Source organism: Protobothrops mucrosquamatus, unplaced genomic scaffold (genome assembly GCF_001527695.2).
Source record: "Protobothrops mucrosquamatus isolate PMUCROS unplaced genomic scaffold, P.Mucros_1.0 scaffold_253, whole genome shotgun sequence".
Lineage (NCBI taxonomy): Eukaryota > Metazoa > Chordata > Lepidosauria > Squamata > Viperidae > Protobothrops > Protobothrops mucrosquamatus.
The window spans coordinates 944,814-969,171 of record NW_015386329.1 but is presented as its reverse complement, the minus strand read 5'-3'; positions in this window follow the sequence as shown (position 1 = coordinate 969,171).

Genomic DNA, 24,358 nt, shown 5'->3' with positions numbered 1-24,358 from the left:
CCCCCAGCCTTTTCTAACCAGAATGTATGAGACAGACAGGGAGGAATGAAAGTGAATGTAAGAAATCTAGTGCAAAATTTTGTTTTGAAAATGTTCTGTGTGTCTGCCTGTAATTTTATTATTTTTTTGGCTAACTCACTGGTTATATAGTATTTGAGATATTTTCTGAAGGAATTATTTTCTATTCTCTATTAAATTAAGAAAGAATTTGCATTGTTTGTGGGTGATTGTTTTAGAGATTTTCTTTCTACACCTTGGTAATGTCTGAGTGTGATTTCTCTTTTTGTGCAAAAGACCGAAGGGATGTAGTTAAGATTAACTGCTGGTAATGCAAATTTCATTCTGCCTTTGTAATTGTATCTGAATAGGAAAGGGAGGGGGGTGCAATTTTTTCTGATTCTTTTAACCATTTTTTTTCTGCTTACAACTTTTGCCTGAAAAGGGAGGGGCACTGTGGCATCCAATATTTGCTTTCCCTCACAACACAAAAAAAAAAAGTACTAAAAGACAGAACAATAAGCAATAGCTGTAAATTAATCAGGTAGAGAACCAACCTAGAACTAAGGAAAATTTCCTGAGAATAATTAATCAATGGGATGATTGTCTCCATAAATTGTGGGTGCTTCATTACTGGAGGTTTTTAAGAGGAAATTGGACAACCATTTGTCTGGAATAGAGTTTCCTGCTTCAGTAGGAAGTTGGACCAGAAGACCTCTAAGGTCCCATCCAACTCTAATATTCTGTTTTTGTGTCTGTGTCTGTGTGTCAAACTTCAGTGATTTTCCTTGGCATTTTAGTCTGGATTTATCCTTAATAATGCATTAGACAGCATTCCTGTCAAAGGAACAATCCTATGAAGTTTTATTTAATATCTGATACGACGTGTATTTTTGGAACTCCTTGCTACTGCAAAAGAGATGTTTAATTGCTGTATACCATGTGTGCTCAATTTGTTTTCCTTTTCCTTGGAGCCAAGGAGGGGAAGGGAAACCTTTATAGAGAACCAGTTTGGTCTCATAGTTACCAACATAAGCTATAAAGCTGGAGAATAGTGAGTTCAAATCCTACGTTGGCTATGAGGACTGGTTGGGTGATTTGGGGATGGTTATTTTTTTACCCTCACCCTGAGGAGAGTGGCCACATCTGCATCTGTTGCCAAAGAAAAACTGTTGGCACCACCTAGGCAGTTGCTTGCAACATGGTTTCCCTAGCATAAGTTATATCAGGGGGAAGCCCCAATTTAATTTTCCAGGAAAGTGTTATTGGAACTTTCCTCCTGTTTTAGTTCCCTGAAAGCAAAAGTTTTAGCAATAGCACTTAGACTTATATACCGCTTCACAGTGCTTTACAGCCCTCTCTAAGTGGTTTACAATGTTAACATATTGCCCCTAACAATCTTGGTCCTCATTTTACCAACCTCGGAAGGATAGAAGGCTGAGTCAACCTTGAGCCACTCAGAATCGAACTTCTGGAGTGAGCAGTTAGTTAGCCTGCAGTACTACATTCTAACTACTGCGCCACCACATCACCACCGTTTTGTATCTTTTTTTTTTTACTCTGCCTAATTTGGTTTTCTTGATCCATGAATCAAGGCAAGCTAGATGTAGTCAAACAAGAGATGACAAGACTGAACATCAGATTAAAGATCAATCTCAAGCTCATATTAAAAGAATTTATAATGTACTGATTGAGTTGGATTCAGAAACAGAATTGGTTAAGGATTGTATGATAAAATGGGCGCAAAATATACAAGAACCAATTTATTGGACACATGGGAGATAATTTGGGTTAGAAATGTAAAATTTACTCAAGCTCAAAACCTAAGGGAAAATTTTTATAAAATGTTTTATAGGTGGCATCTGGATCCTCAAAAATTGTCTTGTATGTACCCTAATTTACAACCTAAGTGTTGGAGATGTGGAAATTTAGATGCAACTTATTTTCATATTTGGTGGACATGTAGGGAAGTTAAAGCATTTTGTATTAAGATATGGTGGAATATTCAAAATATTTTTAAGAAAAAGATAAAGTTTAAGCCGCAGATATTTTTGTTGGGTATTATGGAAGACTTGGATGCAAAAGAAATGGAATTGATGTTGAACTTTATAACTGCTGCAAGACTACTAGTAGCTCAATATTGGAAAACGGAACGTTTACCCACTATAGAAGAATGGTCACTTANTCTCGAACTTAGCAGAAATGGCCAAGATTTCCGCTTATGTGAAGGATTACTCACAAGAAAGATATATTTTGGTTTGGAGAAGATGGATAGATTATATTGAGCGTAAATATGGGAGCAAAAAATATCATTTGGTTTTTGAGTGAATTTTAGAGTATTATTGTTGTATAAAGGTTAGAATAGTTTATTTAGTATTATTTTTAATTATTAAAGTGATGTTATTATTGTTTTTAATAACGTATATTTGTTTAAAAGAGAGTTAAAGGAGGTTATAGATATGTTATCTTAATAGTTGATTAATGTTAGTTAGAGTATGATTATTTTATTGTTAACCCTGTGACTGGCACTGGGAAGTGAGGGGGGAGGGAGGGGGGACTGGAAGGGTGGGTTGGGGAAGGGGGGGAATTTATATTGTAAAACTTTATAAAATTTTCAATAATAAAAAAAAAGACTGAACATCGACATCTTAGGAATCAGCGAACTAAAATGGACAGGAATGGGTGAATTTAACTCAGATGACCATCAGGTATACTACTGCGGGCAAGAATCCCTCAGAAGAAATGGAGTAGCCTTCATAGTCAATAAAAGAATAGGAAAAGCAATACTGGGATACAGTCCCCAAAATGACAGAATGATCTCAGTTTGAATCCAATGCAAACCATTCAATATCACAGTAGTCCAAATCTATGCCCCAACCATTGGTGCTGAAGAGGATGAAATTGACTGGTTCTATGAAGCCCTACAGCATCTTATAGAATTAACACCAAAAAGTGATGTCCTTATCATCATGGGGGATTGGAATGCTAAAGTAGGAAGCCAAAAGATAACCGGAATAACAGGCAAGTTTGGCCTTGGAGTACAAAATGAAGCAGGGCACAGGCTGATAGAATTTTGTCAAGAGAATACGATGGTCATAACAAACACTCTTTTCCAACAACCCAAGAGATGACTCTACACATGGACATCACCAGACAGTCAACATAGAAATCAGATTGACTATGTGCTCTGCAGCCAAAGATGAAGAAGCTCTATACAGTCAGTAAAAATAAGACCAGGAGCTGACTGTGGCTCAGATCATGAGCTTGTCGTTGCAAAATTTAGGCTTAAATTGAAGAAAGTAGGGAAAATCACTAGGCCGCTCAGGTATGAATTAAATCATATTCCTGATGAATATATAGTAGAAGTGACAAATAGATTTAAGGAATTAGATCTGATAGACAGAGTGCCTGAAGAACTATGGACGGAGGTTTGCAACATTGTACAATAGGTAGCAACTAAAACTATCCCAAAGAAAAAGAAATTCAAGAAAGCAAAATGGCTGTCTGAGGAAGCTTTGCAAATAGCTGAGGAAAGAAGGGAAGCGAAAGGCAAAGGAGAAAGAGAAAGATACACCCAATTGAATGCAGAATTCCAGAGAATAGCTAGAAGAGATAAGAATGCCTTCTTAAATTAACAGTGCAAAGAAATAGAAGAAAACAACAGAATAGGGAGGACCAGAGATCTCTTCAAGAAAATTGGAGATATGAAGGGAACGTTTCATGCAAAGATGGGCATGATAAAGGACCAAAATGGCAGGGACCTAACAGAGACAGAAGAAATTAAGAAGAGGTGGCAAAACTACACAGAAGAACTATACAAGAACGAGCTTAATGTCCCAGATAACCACAATGGGGTGGTCACTGACCTCGAGCCAGACATCCTAGAATGTGAAGTGAAGTGGGCCTTAGGAAATCTGAGCAACAACAAAGCTAGTGGAGGTGACAGTATTCCAGCTGAGCTATTCAAAATCTTAAAAGACGATTCAGTAAAAGTGCTACACTCAATTTGCCAGCAAATTTGGAAAACTCAACAGTGGCCACAGGATTGGAAAAGGTCAGTTTACATTCCAATTCCAAAAAAAGGCAATGCCAAAGAATGTTAAAACTATCACACCATTGCACTCATTTCACATGCTAGTAAAGTTATGCTTAAAATCCTACAAGGTAGACTCCAGCAGTATGTGGATCGAGAACTACCAGAAGTACAGGCAGGATTTTGAAGAGGCAGAGGAACTAGAGATCAAATTGCTAACATACGCTGGATCATGGAGAAAGCTAGGGAGTTCCAGAAAAACATCTACTTCTGCTTCATTGACTATGCTAAAGCCTTTGATTGTGTGGATCACAACAAATTGTGGCAAGTTCTTAAAGAGATGGGAGTACTTATTTGTCTCTTGAGAAACCTATATGCGGGTCAAGAAGCAACAGTGAGAACTGGACACGGAACCACTGATTGGTTCAAAATTGGGAAAGGAGTCTGGCAAGGCTGTATACTGTCGCCCTGCCTATTTAACTTATATGCAGAGCACATCATGAGAAAGACAGGGCTAGATGAATCAAAAGTTGGAATTAAGATTGCCGGGAGAAATATCAACAACTTAAGATACGCAGATGATATCACTCTAATGGCAGAAAGTGAAGAGGAACTAAAGAGCCTCTTGATGCGAGTGAAGAAGGAGAGTGCAAAAGTTGGCTTGAAACTCAACATTAAGAAAACCAAGAACATGGCATCCGACCCTCTCAATTCCTGCCAAATAGATGGGGAAGAAATGGAGGTAGTGACATATTTTATTTTCCTGGGCTCCAAGATCACCTCAGATGGGGACTGCAGCCAAGAAATTAAAAGACACTTGCTCCTGGGGAGGAAAGCTATGGCAAATCTAGACAGCATACTAAAAAGCAGAGACATCACCCTGCCAACAAAAGTGTGTATAGTCAGGGCCATGGTTTTCCCAGTTGCAATGTATGGATGTGAAAGTTGGACCATAAGAAAGGCTGAGCGACAAAGAATTGAGGCCTTTGAACTATGGTGCTGGAGAAGACTCCTGCGAGTCCCTTGGACTACAAGGCGTTCAAACCGGTCAGTCCTAGAAGAGATCAACCCTGACTGCTCTTTAGAAGGCCAGATCCTGAAGTTGAAACTCAAATACCTTGGCCACCTAATGAGAAGGAAGGACTCACTGGAGAAGGGCCTAATGCTGGGAAACATTGAGGGCAATAGAAGAAGGGGACAACAGAGAATGAGGTGGCTGGATGGAGTCACTGAAGCAGTAGGTGTGAACTTAAATGGACTCCAGAAGATGGTAGAGGACAGGAAGACCTGGAGGAACGTTGTCCATGGGGTCACGATGGGTCGGACACGACTTCACAATTAAGAACAACAAATTTGGTGGAGTGGAGGAAGGGGGAGGCAATCTTTTGTCTTCTCAGCTATCCTATTCCTTTCTTGCTATGCTTCCCCCAAGAGTGACTTGTATATCATCTGCCTGAGACAAAAGGCATTCCAGAAATGTTGGCTCACTGCTGGTCAGTGAAGCCTGTGTGCTTTATCTTTTAAAATCCTGAACGTGTCATTTACAACAAGTTTACTGAGTTATATTTTGTCCCTTAACATGACATTTAATTGGGGTGAAAGGAGAGATGAGAAAGTAAAATTTGACAATCTTTGAGAGATCCTCCATGGACAAGTATAGTCTATCTGACACAGGAAATATGATTTCTTTTTTTCCCCAACCTTTAGCTATGGAAGCCATCCAGAAAATGATAAATACATTCTCAGATAACTTCCCAGCTTTGTAGGATCTTATTCTGGGAATTATCAAGAAATTGGAAAGTATTAAATACTGTTATAGCTCAATCTTGCCATGGGCCACGGGTGTCAAACTCGCAACATCACGTGACGTGTCACGACGTATCATGACTTTTTTCCCATTGCTAGCAATGGGGTGGGCACAGTTTTGGCGTGACACATCCGGCACGTGGCCGGCAGTTTGACACCCCTGCCTTAGGCTATAGATGGCTGTATATAATCTTATAACAGTATGGGAGCCTGCTCTCCAGTTATGCCAATCTCTCCTGATTTGCCTTTGTAAGAGAAGAGGAAAAGTCTGTCTAGCACAGTGGTTCTCAACCTGTGGGTCGGGACCCCATTTGGGGTCGATCGACCATTTCACGGGGGTCGCCAAGCAAGGCTGTCCGCCATTTTTTTTGTCCGCCATTTTCCCCCCCTTTTCCAGCAGGTGCCTTACCTCCCTTGGGCTGGGCCAGCTGGTGGTCGGCCTGCTCCGTCTCTGCCGCTTGCCAGCTACGCCTCGGCCGGCGCAGGGGGCGGAACCACGCATGTGTGGCGCTCCTGGGCAGGGAAAGTCCTCGACTTACGACCGGTTGGGTAGTCCTCAACTTACGACCGGTTTAGTCCTCGACTTACGACCGGTTGGGGTCGCGGCATTAAAAAGGTTGAGAACCACTGGTCTAGCAGCTTTGTCTTACATTACATGATTATATACTTAAGCCTAATAAGATTCAAGGGCCAACTATGGGTAGTTAAGTTCAATTAAGTTTGGATTTTCTTTCCATCCCAAGCATTGTGAATTTTAACCTGTCTGGACTTTGGCACTGAACCATTTACAAGTACTTTTTACCAAGAAGGTTAAAGAAACATGTGAAATGGTGGCAAAAGGAAGGTAGACACTTCAGGTTTTGGTGAGCTGTGGCTTGCAATCACTGTACCTGTGACTTCTCTGGCACCTGTGGCAACAGACTGATGTCCAGATGTCTTACCAGATTCAGAGGCTGGAAACAGCCCAGATCAGTTATGACAGCTATTATTTTCTGTAAGACTTTTTTTTAACAGTTGATTTGTCTCCTGTCTGTCCACAGGTCATTCAAGCAAGGAAAACCAAGCATCTCACCTAGTCTATGCAAGTGAAATCCCCAGAGAAGAAGGTCTGCATATCCCATGTGTGGAAGGAAGAACCTGTTTTCCTGCTGGTGGACACAACTGAGAGCTATAGCAACAGAACACAAAATGCCTGATAACATCAATATGGAACCTGAGCAGAAATACCAATAGATGGGTGGCGAGTGCTGATAGAACCCTGGCTCCCTGGAATGAATGACTCACGGTTGTCTTTTGATTCAGTAGACTTTAATAGGAACCTGTGAGGAGAAACTACTACAGCCACTTTGGGAAGAGTTCTCCACACTACTGAAAACTGTACAACAATGGACTTTTATGCTTTTCCTACTATGCTTTCTTGTTATGCTTTTCCTACTGATCACTACAGATTTTCCTACTGATCACTACAGATTTTCCTACTGATCACTACAGATTTTCCTACTGATCACTACAGATGCTGAACAGGCTGATCACCATTTCAGCTACAATGAGATTGGCATTGCTGCACTGCCATGTAACTGATTGACTTTGTTCTAGGACTGATGCTATATTAGCTTAATGGAACAGTGGGATGGTGCACATTTGGGTATTGGTTTGTATGTATGCTTTCTTTATTATGTGTGGGGGGATGTTGATGTTCCATGTATTTAAAATGTATTTATAGGCAAACTACACCTTAGAGAAACCCCATCAAGTGAACCTCCAGGGAATACTTGCGGAAGACTAGGCATAGCAGATTGTGAGGGTAGTAACTTGTGGGGATAATTAACCTTGTATTTACACTTTCTTCCTGCAAAAGGATTTCTTGCTCCATAAAACAGAGGGACTGCATAGCATGGAACATGCTAAACAAGATGGCCTATATTACAGCATGGTCACCTATTGACTTTGAAAGCTAATTTTTTTTTCTTAAAATGTCCTCTCACCTTGTAGTACATTTAGAGCTAGCAGATTTCTACCATCTAAGGAGGGCATCCCTTATTGTTGGGAGTTCCTTAACTCTTCATGGCCCCATTTTTTTCTTGTTGCATCTTATTTCTTAGTCACTAGGATGACTCAGGAAGATTTATATGTCCCCCACACACACATAATGGTCATTTTTATTTGGCATGCATACTGAAACTGGACTTTTAATGTCTCTGCTTTGTTGAAAAAACATATCAACTCTAAAGGATGGTTATTTTGGATTTGTTGGCCTACTGCTTATACAGTATTGCCTTATACATGGTATTTGTCTGGTTTGAGATTATTTAATAGGCATTGCCCTTCTCCTTATTTCTGCATTGCTTGTAATCTATGCCCCTGTTGTTGTCAATGCCATTGGGCCAATACCAACTGAAGTCTTTAATTGCTATTTGGCCCCACACGGCACTAGAGTTTTTTATGGGCAAACATAGGAAGTGTATCTGCACTCCATACTTCTGGTTATTATGCCCATTACCAGAGTTATACATATATTTATATACATATATTTTAACTTAGGCTATGTTTTATATTATAGTATGTGTTGATGCCTCTTTTTTCTTAATTTATTTTTCTAAATGAAATGTACTCCTTCCTGGTTGTCTATCTTTACATGGTTGGCATCTTTTTTTGGTCTTTTTTTAAAAAAAGAAATATTATTATTGTCTTAGGGATTTTGCTTTGTTTCTTTTTACTCAGGGTGCCTACCCTGTACTATGCAATTTTTGTCAGCTGGTTTCCATGAGGCTTCTCTTCCTTCTTTTCCAAATTGATACTTCTGCTATTGGTCCAAATAACTTAGGTTTTTGTTTATTGTTGTTTTCTTTTTGGTGATGCTGAAAGAGCATCTTTTATTTGTCCTTTAGCATCAAAGGGGCACATGACATGGATTATGAGGGGCACATGACATGGATTTTGTAATTTGTTAACTAACACAATTATTTTGTATTTTAATTTGACTTAGACATAGTTAGTTAATTTGACTTGACTTAGTGATTAGACAGTCACTTGTCTGAAATGGTATAGGTTCTCCTGCTTGAGCAGGAGGCTGGACTAGAAGACCTCCATGGTCCTTTCCAGCTCTATTCTATTCTCTGTTTTCTCTCTTTTAAAATAATGTTCAGGTTCATTATAGATTGGAATGTAGGAAAACTTTTATCCTATGGTTGTGTGGATTGATTAGATAGCTTTTAACATTCCTAAACTGAAAATATAATTTACAGGATACTATCTCCTGATAAGAAAAAAAATTCTTAGTGTCAACTGGCATCTGGTTATCTAACTTCAAACAAGCTTTGTAGCTGATTTACTGTGCAGGGAGGGGTTATTTTTATCTTGCCCAACCAACTTTCCTCTTTCATTTTTCTTTGTTAACTATAAAAAGGAATGTAAAATGGGTCAGGGTTCTCCGTTTTCATAGAGAGATCCCACTTTATCAAAGTACCCTAATAAACTGCTTTTAAATGATCTTCCGACTTGATTGCTTATTGGGAAAGTAAACCAAAGCAGAACCTAGGGTCAAATTTGACTATCACTGGAGTAGATTCTCTTCCCTCCCCCATCCAGAGAGTTAATACTGGTGGCAGATCTATACCACTAGACCTGGGAGGTACATATTCTACAAAAATTCCAATAGGGTACCACTAACGAAAGGAGGTCAATTAATGCTAGTGTGTGTGTGTGTCGGGGGACGATGTACACACTGCAGCTCTGCTCATTTTAGCATCAGCAGACATCTTCTAAATCAAGATAATAAGTCAAACAATCAGGCACAGGAAGAAAACTTTGGAACAAAACTGTTAATCTTCCTTCCTTGCTTCCATTAAATTTGAATGCTATTTTACTGAATGATTCTTGCCATCTTTTAAAAAGGTGAATACAATAATCTTTGTACCCATATTGCTGCTGCTGCTGCTACAGACTCATTACCCTCCTTTTGCAATATTCCAAACAATTCTGTTTCCCTCCCTTTGCTCAAGGGTTCAACTACATTACATTACATTAAACATATGCTTTAAAAATGATTATCCTTCATTGCAGCACTGCGTGTTTTGACTATGTTATTTGCAACAAATATCAAAAGTAGTTTTAGGAAAGTGTTAAGCTTCCTATAAGTCTACATTTTTCAAATGGAGTATCCATTATTTTTTTATTACATTATATGTTCAGGCTTATATATTTTTATGTATAATAAAATGGTCGTTATAATCTCCTAAAATATATTAACTTTAATTTCCTTTCAAGATACTTATGTTTATATTGTAAACTACTGAGAAACTTCATTAGTTATTGGTATGACAAATTTTATAACTACGTTAAAAAAAAAAACAGACAAGAAAGATTACCAAACAAATATTCTTTCTTTTTAAAAGTGAATTGGATGAAATGCTTATAAGGTTTAAAATGTGAATAGTAGAAACTGAAAAGGGTTTGTTGTGTTTTGTGTGACATTTATATGTTTTAAAGCAAAAAATAATTCCCCCTTATTTCTGCAGCAGGTGAGAAATAATTCCACATAAATCTGTACCCTGCAGATTTTTGTACAAAAATTCAAATGGTTTTTTAATGTATAATTATGTAGACCCAGTATTTATTCTGGCTTAAGCAGAATGTGCATTTGGGATATGCACTTTTTAAAGATGTAATGGTTAGGTTGGTTCATACTGGAATGAAAACCTTATAATTTATCTTTCATCAGACAACAAAAAATACCATTTTTCTCAGCCTTGGATAAGAATGATAACACAACATTCACATACAATTTTGTCATCTATTTTAAAAACCGTCTAATTCCCATAGTCCTACACAGAATAGATTTTATGAATACTGCCAATCTTTATTTTTCTAGCAACAGAAATTTGAATTTTGTATTTCTGTGTTTGTGCTTGATTGTGAATAGCTTCTTTCTGCCAACTTTTACTTCTTTCAGATTCTATAATAACCAATCTGTATGATTAATAGACCTTACCATTTTAACTGCTGGGTAGAGCAGTAACAAACCTTTCCTGTATGATTTCAGGCATGTAACCATAACTACATTGGGAAACGGGCCTGGAGATCACTCTTTCCCTCAAAGCCAGGAAAGCTGTACAACACTAATTCTAGCTTTAAAATGGAATGTCTCGGGAGGTATAGTATGTGTAATTTACATCTTTAAGCAACCCCATTCTTTCCTTCAGAATTTTGTTCATTTTAAGGGTTTTCTTCATTTATATGACTTTATTTATTCTTAGCTTCTATTTTTCTGTCATTCCTTTCCTCTTACACCCATATGATATTTTTTTTGTTAAAATGTGTTGAATAGATTTTAGCTATGCTTTCCCATACACTTCTCCAGATATAATCTTCTAATAAATCTGTTCTCTTTTAAAAATATTTTAAAAGTAAAAATATATTTAACACATATACTTATAAATATACAAAAACAATTATTCTATTTTTTTCTAGAATTGAATGCATTTATCCCACTGAAGCATAGTTTGGGTGCCTAAAGCATGGCTAAACATAGCTAAAGAAAGAAAACAATGGGCAAAATACAGTACTGAAAGGAAACCTACCCATTTCCTTTCTTCAGCTTTAGACATTACTGAAAATTTCACTAAGACAAAAATCATGATAGATCAACAGTGTAGTTTCCCAAATATAAAATATATACAATGTTGTCACATTAAGTTTCTGAGTCATTTTGTATTTCATTTACTATCATTTCTCATTCATCTTGTGCTCATAATATGATTTGCTATAAAGCTTTGCTTAAAAAAAACACCACACACTAATATACATAAATAAGAGCATCAGTTTAGTATAGTGGTTAACATTTTGCATGATGACCAGTCTACCCATTGCCACAGCCATTTCCTGAGAAACTGGATGCCAGCAGTCCCTAATTTTCAGCTCAACCTACTTATAGGCTTGTGGTAGTGAAAACTAGACGAGAGAGTGCTATGTATGCAAACTTGCACTCCTGGAAGTTAATAACTAACAAAGAGATGCTATTGCTGCTACTACATACATATTGTATGTGTCCACCTTACTAAAACTGAAAATACTTCTGCACATAGCTCAAAAATGGTTAAATGTTCCTTTTCATTGTAAACAAATGGCCTTGTGAGAATTATATTATATAGCGACAATAACAACAATAAAAAATTAACTATTCAGTGACAGAAAACCAGTGGAGAAATTAAAAACATTAAACAAATGTGGATCTTTTTTCTATTTTATAAAGACAATGATAGCACCTTTCTTTCATCAAAAGATAGTTAGATGAGCAGTATATAAATTTAATAAATAAATGAAAGTGTAAAAGAAAGGATAATCAAAGTTGGGGGTGGAGTCAAAAGATGAATCAGTCTAGATTATCTACACAGACACAAATGGACGAAGTCCAACCCCTCTTGTGTTCCATTGGCCTTTATCTAACACCAAAATGGTGCTAAACATTGACTGGATGGATTCTTGTGCATAGACATGATTAACAATAAATCAGTTTAATTGGAACTTCATGTGTAGTCCTGATCTTTTGCACCTGACAAAAAGGAACTAATTTACCATGATTTCCAGAAAACCATAGCCATAAATGCTTTTACATGACAAGAATATATCTTACATGTTAATAAAGGATAGGCCTTTCATTTTATCCCCAAATTAAATGATTTCTAGTTGTTAAATATTGAAGAATACAAACATATTTTTTTTATTTGAGGCAAAATTGACTAAAAATGCCTAACAGCAGGAGACAAATACAACAAGCTTTCTTTAGAATAAAAGGGCATTCTTTAATTACTGTGCCCTTTTGCTTTTTGAATTGGGCCCCCAAATTTACTTAGCCTGATATCTACAGGAAGCACATATTAAGGATTTATCAATTAAGAATGGTAGGAAAATAATTGTAACTTTATTGGATAAGCTACCAATATGCAGTGTTTACCTAATAAAAGATTCATGATATCCTTCTTGATAGATTCTACAATATTTCACAGAGCAGTACTTTCATGATATAAGAGTTAAGATGGTGAAATGCAAGCCAGTATTGTTCATACAAGAGAAAGGCATTGTGTAAACATTATTTGGTTTTTGACACTTTATTGTTAACTACTTCCTAAGACCAGGATTGACTTTTGGAATCATAGAAATTGATACCCGTGCATGTTCTGAGACATACCCAGAGAAAAGTGCAGTATACATTGTTATATATAGGTGAAGATGATATTTTCACTGAAGATTTCATATATTATAGCTTTTTAATGCAAAGATAATCTCTGGGCAGGGTAAGTTGTATATGCAATTTCACAATGTCATATAACAAATATCTTACTTTACACAGATAAGAATGGTGACAATACTATCTTTATATGTATGGCAAAACATTGCCTTGCAAAGTCAAGATAATCATTTTACAGAACTTCAAAAAGAATTCTATTATCATAAAATTTCTCTATGCATTCAGAAGAGCACAGTGATTTTTTAAAGATAGATTTTCAGGGGCTGATAATAGCAGAAGGTTGAGGGTAATAGGAAATCCAACTTGGGTTACGATCAGGCAATGCCCTAAAAAAATTTATTCAGAGGAGGATGCTGACATTCTAAACATGGTATTGCTTTTAAATGCTGGGGGTGATGGAGAACTCCATGGACTGTCAAGAGATCATTGAACAAATCAGTCCAGAATTCTCACGTGAGACATAAATGACAAGGCTGAAATTATCATATTTTGGGCACCTTATGCAAAAACTCAGCTCTCTTGAAAAGTCCATGATGCTGGAAAATGTAAAAAAGATAGGATGAGCAGCAATAAATTGAATGGATTTAATTAAATATATTGTGTATGCAGTGGGAGGCTGGTGAAGAGCTTAGTTTGGGAACAGATCATTCTGGAGAAAGTCTATATAAGTGGTTGACCAGATGGTTCCAGCCCACTTCATTAGATGAATTACCAACTGCCATAGGTGGGGTAGAAAAATACAAGTCTGAAGGCAATAAAATATATTTCTATTAAAAAGTAAGCCAACTTTATTTAATATGGTTTACTTTTTGGTATGGATATAAAAGAAAAAAATATCTACCACAGCCTGAAGTCAAAATATTATGAACTGCTATCTGGATTCTGCTGAAGTACTGAAAGCAAACAACTAAATAGGCTCAACTTTAATATCTTGAATTGGTCCCTTAAATCAAATCACCCTATAGAGCTTACTGGAATGTGTCCAAGAGTAACCTTAAAGACTCTGTAATTGTAGGCAGAAAAACTACAGTTTCTTATTTTAGTTTTCCCCCAAATTGACAGTGATCATTTCCCATTCATTCTATGTTTATTGTCCCTACTTCAATGGATCTCCACCAAATTAATGTATGAGTGTACTGTTTTCCTAGTAATTGCCTCTATAGCAGTCTTTTCACACCGCAAATTCATATTAAGATACTAATCAACTACTAGACTTGTGCAGTGCTGCAGATTTGATTGAGAAGAGATGTTTCCCAGTGTGCAGAGTGTTTGCAACTGCTTAAAAGAGCCACACCTCTTTCCAGGGGTCTCTAGGACAGCTTGCCACAGCCAACTCAACACGGCCAATTCGCCACAGCCAATTCACCAGGGGACAAGTTGCCATGGGACAAAAGTTACATAATATTGAAGAAATGGTGGAATAGAATCATTAAAAAAGGATGCAAAGGAGAGACAAAATAAATGTGAATGACAAAAATTAAAATAATTTTTAATTATTTTAAATAATTAAAGAAAATTGTTGAATTGTCCTGCGGCAAGTTTTCCCACTGTGAATTGGCCATGGCAAATTGTCCTGTGGTGAGTTGGCCATGGTGAGCTGGCCATAGCAAATGGGCCACGGCAAGCTGCCCCACTCTGCTTTCCAGGATCACATAACTTCTAATGGAGCTGCATGAATGTGAGAATAGATGTAGTCACTTGAATAAATTGCAGGTAGATGCTAGTTCAGATTCTTGCTTGTTCTGAAACACATTTTCTCAAAAGAATCATTGGCACCGATTTTTCACTATCATTCCAATATACTTTTTATAGATCCTATTGCCAAGCCAGGTATTTCCAGTCCCATATTTGTTCATTTATTTTTCTTAAGTAAAAGCAGAGTCAGTAATTCTGTATTGGCTGCTATTAAATTTCATTCTAGGATTAGATTTAATTCTTTCTAGAGCACAAGATGTGAAATAACCGATGACCTATATTTCAGGGAGAATTTAATTTCTAGAAAGAAATGCAATTCAGTTCTAGAGTGCAAGATATGGAATAACTGATTATTTATATTACAAGGAGAGAGCTTTCGGCTGAAAGTTAGAACATCTTAAAGTGACAGCAGTATAGCAGTAGAACCATTTCTGCACAGGAGTGATAGACTCTTTTTCACCGAATATGTTCAAGGGGAAGCTAGACAGTCATCTGTCTGGAATGTGTTCATTTGGACTCCTCCACTGAGCAGGAGGTTGGCCTTGATGAGGCTCTGCCATTCTGTGAGCAGAATGGAAATCTTAAGATGTATTTATGTTGCCATGTAAAGGCCATAAACCTTGTTGTAGAATCAATTCTCTCTCCAGTGAAAAGCAAAGTAAAACAATCATAATCAAATTGAAGACTTTCTTTCTTCTCATTCTTTTCAAATGAGCTCAGAAAAGTTTCAGTAAGGTATTATATAAGGCCTTTTATCTTATCAGACATTGATCTACCCAGTCCAATGTCAATGAGTCTGTGGGCATCAGCTTTCCAGGCTTTCAGATAAATATTTTTTTCCAGTCTTTATCCAAGCAACTTTTAACTAGAGATTCAAGGAACAGAATATGAACATGACAGCATAAACATGCAAATATGAATGCACCACTGAGCTCTGTCTACTTTCCAACCAAGATAATCACTTATATGATTACTCTGGAAGAAAATCAGTAGGAACTAGATAAGATCATTAGAATTCAAATCTAAAAATGCTTCTTTTTACTTTGTACACAAAAAAATTCTACTGATATTTCAGCTTTTCATAAAATGGGTGAGATTTCAGAACTTGGCTATTAAAAATTACTATAATTAGAAGAAATCGTGTCTTTGGCTCTCCAGACCAGGGTTGGCACCAGCGTGTGTACAGCTGAAGATTAATTAACTCTAGGGCACCTGCCAATACAATAATACATCTGAAAAGGACAGGAAATTAGCACCAGACTAACATTATTTCTTCACATCATTCATCATTCCTCACCTAATCAGACATATATGGTAATTTGAATGTTGATTCCTCATAGATTCAGTTCAACATAATTATAAATATGTTGAGATGATATCTACAAGTGTGCAAAATGATAGAAGACAATGAAATATGATATAATGATTTGCCATGCAGGGATTGTAAATTAATACATCATGACATTTTATCTGTGAAAAAGTAGTTTAAATACAAAAGTACACAATACAGTGTCTCAGTGTGTGCAGTAATATACTGTACTCTCAGTTTACCCTCAGCTGGAATATAATTTTATTTTATTCCTGTGGTTATCAGTTTGCTAATATACATGAACTGTTAAATGGTTTCATATAGTATTTATATTTCCCAGGAGTACAGCTACTAATGGCAACTAAAGATGCACTCCTTGCATTTTTTCCAAGGTGTTCTCATTCAATTTGAGAATTTGCTTTAGACTGCTTTTTCTCATGGAAAATAGAATTTTGGAAAAGTATCCATGGATAGAATGTGCATTTTTGCACATATTGGTATGCTGCAGTCAAAGGATATATATAACTGTCCTTCTACCATCATGCCTCTAGTATTCTGCAAACTTCCTGAATTCTTCCCATTGACAAAGATCTCATTGTGATCAGAGCTGCCATCGCTGCCCAATCTCTCTGCCCCTTTTGACTGATTATATTGAATCAGTGTTATCACTTACGGACCATACAAGATTTTCTCCAAGAGGGTCTCTCTCCAAATTGGTCTTTCAAGTCTTCCAAAAATACAGCCAGTACAGCTATAATTGAGTCCATCCATCTTAATGCTGGTCATCTTTTTCGCTTTCCCTTCACCTTTCCCAGCATTATGGAGAATTCTTTTGCATAGTATGTCTGAAGAATAAACATTTGAGCCTAGTCATTTGTACCTTGAGTGAGAATTCGCTGTTTTGTTCAAAGCACATTTGCTTGTTTTCTTGACTCATGGTATTCTTAGCAGTCTTCCCCAACACCAAAGTTCAAAAACATCAATACTCTTTCTATCCTCCTTATTCAAAGTACAATTATCATATCCACACAGAGAAAACCATTACCTGATAATTTCAATATCTGTAACTTAGAAACACACCCCTACATATGAATATCTTTTTCCTTTTATGTGACAAAATTAGTGTTGGAATAAAATTAGGGGAGGCTGCCACATAAAATTCCCAAATTCTCAAAAGATTATATATTATATTGATCAATATGTGTGTGCAGGTGGTTGTGTGTGTGAGAGAGGGACAGAATATTTATCTATCCAACATGTATGTAACAGGTATATGAGGTGCATATCATTCACCTCAGTGAGATGCTTAGCAGAAAAAAGAAAACAAAATTCACCTCATTAAAGTGCACAGCAACTTTATTTTAGAAATTCCTTTAGCTAAACAGAGATCTATGAATAAGTTGCCAGTCAGCTACTAGAACTGTTGCCATAAAGTGAAGCAACAAAACTACTTCCCTTTTAGAAGCAAAGAAATTTAATATGAACTTTCACTGAAGCAAGCTGTCAAGGTCTACTATCTTCGGCCTGCCACCTTGCTGGCATCCTACCATCAAAGGCTAGGGGGAAAGGGGCACAGGTGAGAATAAATGGGCAATAAACATGTATGGGAATGTGATGGGAAATAGGGAGGGGGATGACAGCTTGACAAAGACCAGAGACGGATGGAAACAGTTTGTCTCAGTGCTCAAGGCCACAACCCTGAGATTGGAATGTGGACTACGACAAACATCTCAGCATTTCTCAAAATATGTATACGGGTCTTCATTGGCTGAAGACGAACTGGTCATGGGGGGGAGGGCTGGAAAACCTTTGTAGTTTTTTTGTGTGGGAACTTTAGTTCTAGCCTGACTTTACTGCAGCCAGCAGCCTTTAGTAAAAGAACCTATCACTTCACCCAGAATCTTTCTTACCTAAGGCACCTGACTGGAGCAGGTCTGACATTAGGCTAGAACTGCAATAACAGCCAACCTGGAGAGACACTTCTACCATGGAGGCTGTGTAAAGTATGTCACCTTACAAGAGTGACCATGAGGAGATTGAAGCCTGGCGGGAAGTAGCATCCTCGAGACCCAGTGGTAGAGTAGACCTCCTCAAATGGCTGGGCAAGGTAGACATCTGCGGCAACCAGCCGAGACCCCAATGGTCTCTGGAGTTTAGAAAGAAAGAAGTCTTGGAAGAAAAGCCATCCAGGGTGACATTAACATGCAGGAGCTAGGGGAGCCACTGGAGAGAGCTGTGTATGGAGATTGAGGAGGAAACAGCCCAAGGAAAGTCATATCGGGAGTACAAGATGCTGGACTGTGTGACCGAGTACCTGCGGGGACCCAAATTGTACATTCCTGAAAATCAAGAGCTGATGGTCTTACAAAAAGGCCATGACACAAAAGTAGCAGGACATTTTGGTTTTGTCAAAACCTTGTACTTGTTTAAGCGCCAGTTTTGGTGGTGATCCTCATGACTGGAATATAATATTCATAAAGATAACATTGGAAAAGCTAGACCTCAGACTGAGCTGAGGTTGGTAAAGGAATCACAAAAAAGACAACTATTCAGATATTTTCAAAATAAAGGGGAGCAAAAAAGAATCATGATATCATCTGTTCGATAAAAGCAAGTAACAAAGAAAAAATGGAACTACTCAACTCATTTTGACTGAGTCTTCTTTAAGAAGAAGATATATAGTTTTCCTGGTAACTGTGTGTATTAAGATGAAGGGGCAAAATTGAATCTTGAGATGATAGAAACAGGGTCAGGAAATACATATCCGACTAAAAGTTCAATGACTGAGGCAAAAATTTAAAAATGGACTGAAAACAACGGATTGAAAAATTATGTCAGGTGGGGGGACTTAAGCTAAATAAGTGCATACAAAATGGAGACTACCTGGACTGACAATATTGAGTTTTTTTAACTGAACAGGATTGCAATGTACTATAGTTGCAGAAAACAGTAAGTGTAAATTTTTACTGCATCAACGAAAATGTTATTTCAAAATCATGGAAAGTAAATTTTGTACTGTATTCTGCATGATTCAGCCCCAGTCCAAATATTAAATCCAGTTCTGGAACACCAGAAGGATTTATAGTACAATGGAATAAATTTAGAGCAAAGCAAGAAAGAGAACAAGGGGATCAAAACTAAATCCAATGAAGGATGACCGAAATAACCAAAATCACTTATCCTTAAGAAGACTAGAGAGGAATATTTTTGCACTCTTTAAATATTTGAAGGAATGTCACAGAGAACAGGATTTTGTGGTGGAATGTAGTCTGGATTCCCAAATGGGAGGAAGTGCATCTCAGAGGAATAAGAGACAGTAAAGATTAGATAGTTTGGTTGGGAGGAAGAGAGTCAAGTCAGCTCCTCCCTAGACGTTTTCAGAGTATATCTTTAATGATGCAAGTAGTTGTTTAATTTGAAAGCAACTCCTTTGCTTTAGTTTCTGTTTATAGGTGAGGAAAGAAACTGCTTAGAAGTTATTCTGCATGTCTTTCTTGTTTTGGTGCCTGATAGTTTAGCCTTCTCCTTTCATTCTAGAGGGAATGGTACATAATAATGGATGTAATCTACAGAAAGGCAGATTGCAATTATATATGGAAAACACTTCATAAGAAAGAGGATGTGAAGTGGAGGCTAGGGAGCTAGGGGTGCTTTAATTTGGATTCTTGAACCAAGTTAGGGAGTTGGATGCTTTCAACTATATGAATCTTTGAAATACATATGCCAACTGAAGACATATAATGTTGGAAGGAATGGTATATAAGTAGTCCTCAATTTACAACCATTTGTTGAGTGACAATTCGAAATCACAATGGCACTGAACAAAATGACTTATGACCATTTTTCACACTTATGACCATTGCAGCATCCCCAAGGTCACATGATCAAAATTTGGATGTTTCACAACTTATGATGTTGCAGGGTCATGTAATCGCCTTTTGTGACTTTCTGACAAACAGAATCAGTGAAGAAGCCAGATTCATTCAACCGTGGCAAGAAATGTTGCAAAAGTGGGCAAAACTCACTTAACAACTGCCTTGCTTAGCAATGGAAATTTTGGGTTCAATTGTGGTCGTAAGGGGGAGATTACCTGGTACTGCTTCCTAATCAATATCTTTCATATTTCTTTAGGGATCGTTCTGCTACATTTCTATATTAATCTACAATTTAAAAAAACCTGCTCTCAAAATGCATACATGTGTATTCTGCTGCCAAATAATATTTAATGTTTTCATGCTTATACCATTGGAAGCCTATAGTAGATGCAACATTTTGAAGTGTGTGAAATGTAATGGAGAAATCAGTTCTGACCTTCAGAGAACTTAAAAGTTATAGATAACATAATTTTATGTAGAAAATCCAGCCCAAAATTTGTCAAACCTCCTTTTTGTGTTATAATAGGACAACCAGAATATTAGCTCTGCACTGACACTCTGAGCCTATGAATGCCTTACCTGGAGAGTATGACATTTGCATTCTGAGTTGTTCAGATGCTACCACAGGGCTTGTGGTCCTATCTATGTAAAAGTTGCATCAGGATTCAAGATATAGAGACAACAATATCTGTTTTACACAATCAGGTTATTCTGTCCTCTATGAACACTGCTATGCCATAGTGGTGAGAGTGGGGGTCAGAAGAACCCCTACTGTTGGTGTCGATGTTTGTTGCCACAAGTTATAGTTTGCATCATTACAAGCCATAGTGAATACCATACATCTCTCTTCCAAAACTTTATTTCTTCCCTGCCCCTTAACTACAATGAATAACTGTTAACTGTAAAGAAAAATATTCTGACACATTTTAGCTATTCTAGTCTTTGACTTACAATTTCATACAAAACAGATATAATACACAGCTGTTTTGTAATCAAGAGATACGGATATTTAAATATTACTCGTAACTTTGAATAACTATTAAAATACCTGCATTGGAAAAATATGCAAAAAGTATGCATATATTAGTAGAAAATTTGCATTACATTAAAGAAAAATACTGATGCATATAACAGCCAAATATGCATGTAGAACACATAAATTAGGGAATATGCATGCAAATTTTATATTACTTTTCATTTGAAATTTTTGAAAAAAAAATAAGAGTTGCAATCTGACATAGAAAGAGGATGAGATGTATGTAAATATTGTAAATATGAGAAATCCAAAACTGACCAACTTATTGATCCTTATTATTTACAGGAGTTCTGACTTAGTTAAATTCTATTAAGCACAACACCTCATCAAAATATTTTATTACTCTGAGGAAAAACAGAGGTGATATTCTATATAGAGCAATAGCATCATAATTCACTTCATTTGCAAACAATTAAAAGAGAATGAGTACTCTTTTGAGAACTAAGTACTCTTTTGAGTACTTAGTTGAGTACTCTTTTGAGAACATTCTAAACCCTAAGTACTAAGTACTCTTTTGAGAACGTTCTAAACCCACATTAGTATAAATATTTTACTAAGTGCAAATAAACTCTACATAAAACTGCTCTCTAAGTCTTTTGTTCTTGATACAATGTATCAGTAACTAAAGCACCCAAACAGATCTCAAAGCCTTTTACACTGCATAAACCTTCGCGTTTATACCTTCTTCCTTTGCTTGTATTGTACTTCACTTCTGGCTCAGCATGCTGGCAACGCAAACATTGTTATATTAAAAAGAAATAAAAATCATATACTATAGAATTTAAATTAATTTTAGGTAGTTATGGTTTTCCGCATGACTTTAGCATGTTAGAATGATAGTGAGATTATTTGTAAAGCATCATAACATATCACACATCATGGCTACACATAAACTATATATTCTATGTAAATTGGGCAACCAATCAGAGAAGATGTCAGGGCATCCCCTGTTTATGCTTCTTGTAAGGAAAGCTAGTCATCCTCCTTATGGTGATAGATTTGGCTATGCTTCTACAAATGTTATTTGCTGGTTTCTTTCCCACAAAAGCAGAAAACAGGAGCAAGCTATGCACACCTTTTCTGGAAAGAGATCTGAGGTCATCTGCACCCATTTTCAAGCCCAATTATATTTCAAGATACCTGCGACTTGTATTAGAATGTGTAAACAATTTATGTGGAAGTCATCACATTTCAGATGTGATTTTGATGCTGTTAGCTAATGTAAAAATTGTTTTCACATTCAAAAAACCCCATATGTCTGATGTTACTATAGGTGAGTGACAATGAGTATACATCCCTACAGATTACTTTTGTTGTGACAAATTGCCCAAAGCATAATTCAGAATATCTTGTTCCCTGTTTTCTTTTAAATAATTTTATTTTTATGCCATTCTTCCTCTCAGAGGCACCCAGAGCACCATATAAAAGGAAAATATAAACAGTCTTCAATAAGACAAGTAAATAAGACCATTAATGACAAAAACACTAATCTATAATTTAAAACAATATGCATAAAATCTAAAAAAAGTCTAATCTTAAAGTAATTATTTAAGATAAACAAATTTGTCTTCAATCATCGTTTCAAAGAACCATACTTTCCCCAAGACAAGGTTCCATAACGTACATATACCTTTCATGAAATAAATCACTTTTTTTGTAAATATCCCATTTAATCAATGTTACAAATACACGTAGTCCTTGACTTACAACAGTTCATTTAGTGACCGTTCAAAGTTACAACGGCACTGAAAAAAATGATTTATGACCATTTTTCATACCTACAACTGTTGCGGCATCCCCATGGTCACGTGATCAAAAGTCAGATGCTTGGCAACTGGTTCATATTTATGATGGCTGCAGTGTCCCGGGGTCATGTGATCAGTTTTTATGACCTTCTGACAAGAAAAGTCAATGGAGAAGCCAGATGCACTTAACAACCGTGTTACTAACTTAACAACTGCAATGGTTCACTTAACAACAGTGGCAAGAAAAGTCATAAAATGGGGCAAACTCACTTAACAAATGTTTCACTTAGCAACATAAATTTTGGGCTCAATTGTGAACGTAAGTCGAGGACTACCTGTAAATGATCTGGTTTTGGATTCAATGACTGACAAAGCTACCTTTAGGTCTGGTGATCTTTGCAATCTCATTAATACTGGATGTCCTTTCACATAGCCTAAATGGAGAGGAATACATTACTTGTTTCCATAATCTGTCCTTATAAACTGTAGAAACACATTTCTCACCTATCCTGTGGATTTTTTTTTTTTTTTATTAAAAAAGGTGACCAAATAGTTCTCCTCAGCTTCCGCTATCAAGTCAACTACATTTTGAAACAGGGTACATTATTCCTTTCCACAATCCCTTCCTTTTATATAAAAATCTAGCAGCCAATCCACCAGAAATGTAATTAAATCCTCTCTCAAATCTAAAAAATAATGGGTGTATATTTTAAAATCTCCTTCAGCGATTTCTCTAACATTTGGCACACTTTATAGTGATAAAGTTTTCCCAGCCTTCTACAATAAATATAGGCATTTGGAGGGGGGAGATTCAAAGTATGTAGCTGCTGAAATTTCTATGAAATTTGGCAATATTTAGCGTGTACAATTGTCTAAAGTTCCTTCAAATTTCATTCCACCTAATGAAATGAAATTGCTAAAGTCATTTATTTATATTTCCCCCACCCAAAATAATGGAGTGATTTATGTGTGAGGCTGGACTCTCTAACCCTCCCACTAAATACAAAGTGCTTCAGCCTTTTAAAATAAAAATATAAAATAAAACTTTATTTGCAGGTACCAACAGTGGGCAACATTTTTCAACAAGTACAGTCTGGGGGCAGCAGTAGGATATTCTGCTCTGTCTGAAGATCTCAAGGAAATACTGAAATAAAAACAGTGAGGACAATTAACCAGTGGAACAGCTTGCCTTCAGAAATTGTGGGTGCTCCATCACTGGAGATTTTTTTTTTTTTTAAGAAATTTTATTTATTTTTTCAATCATAAAAAACAATCATAAGTAAACACAATAACCAATCAATAACCCCCCACCCCACCCCCCGGACTCCCCAAACCTAATCCCAGAATAATATTCATATAAAAGTAAACAAATACTAATATCTCTAACTCTACAAAATATCTTAATCTACAAGAAAAGATAGTGGAAATAAACCAACTTAAAAAATTCTAAAAACCTAACTTATATTCTACCACTTTATGTTTCTTTTGAATATAAACAATCCATCTTCCCCATATTGATAAAAATTGTTCATTCGAATGGTTCTTCAAATAAGCCGAAATCTTTGCCATTTCAGCAAGATACGAAACTTTCAATCTCCAGTCTCCCATCGTTGGCA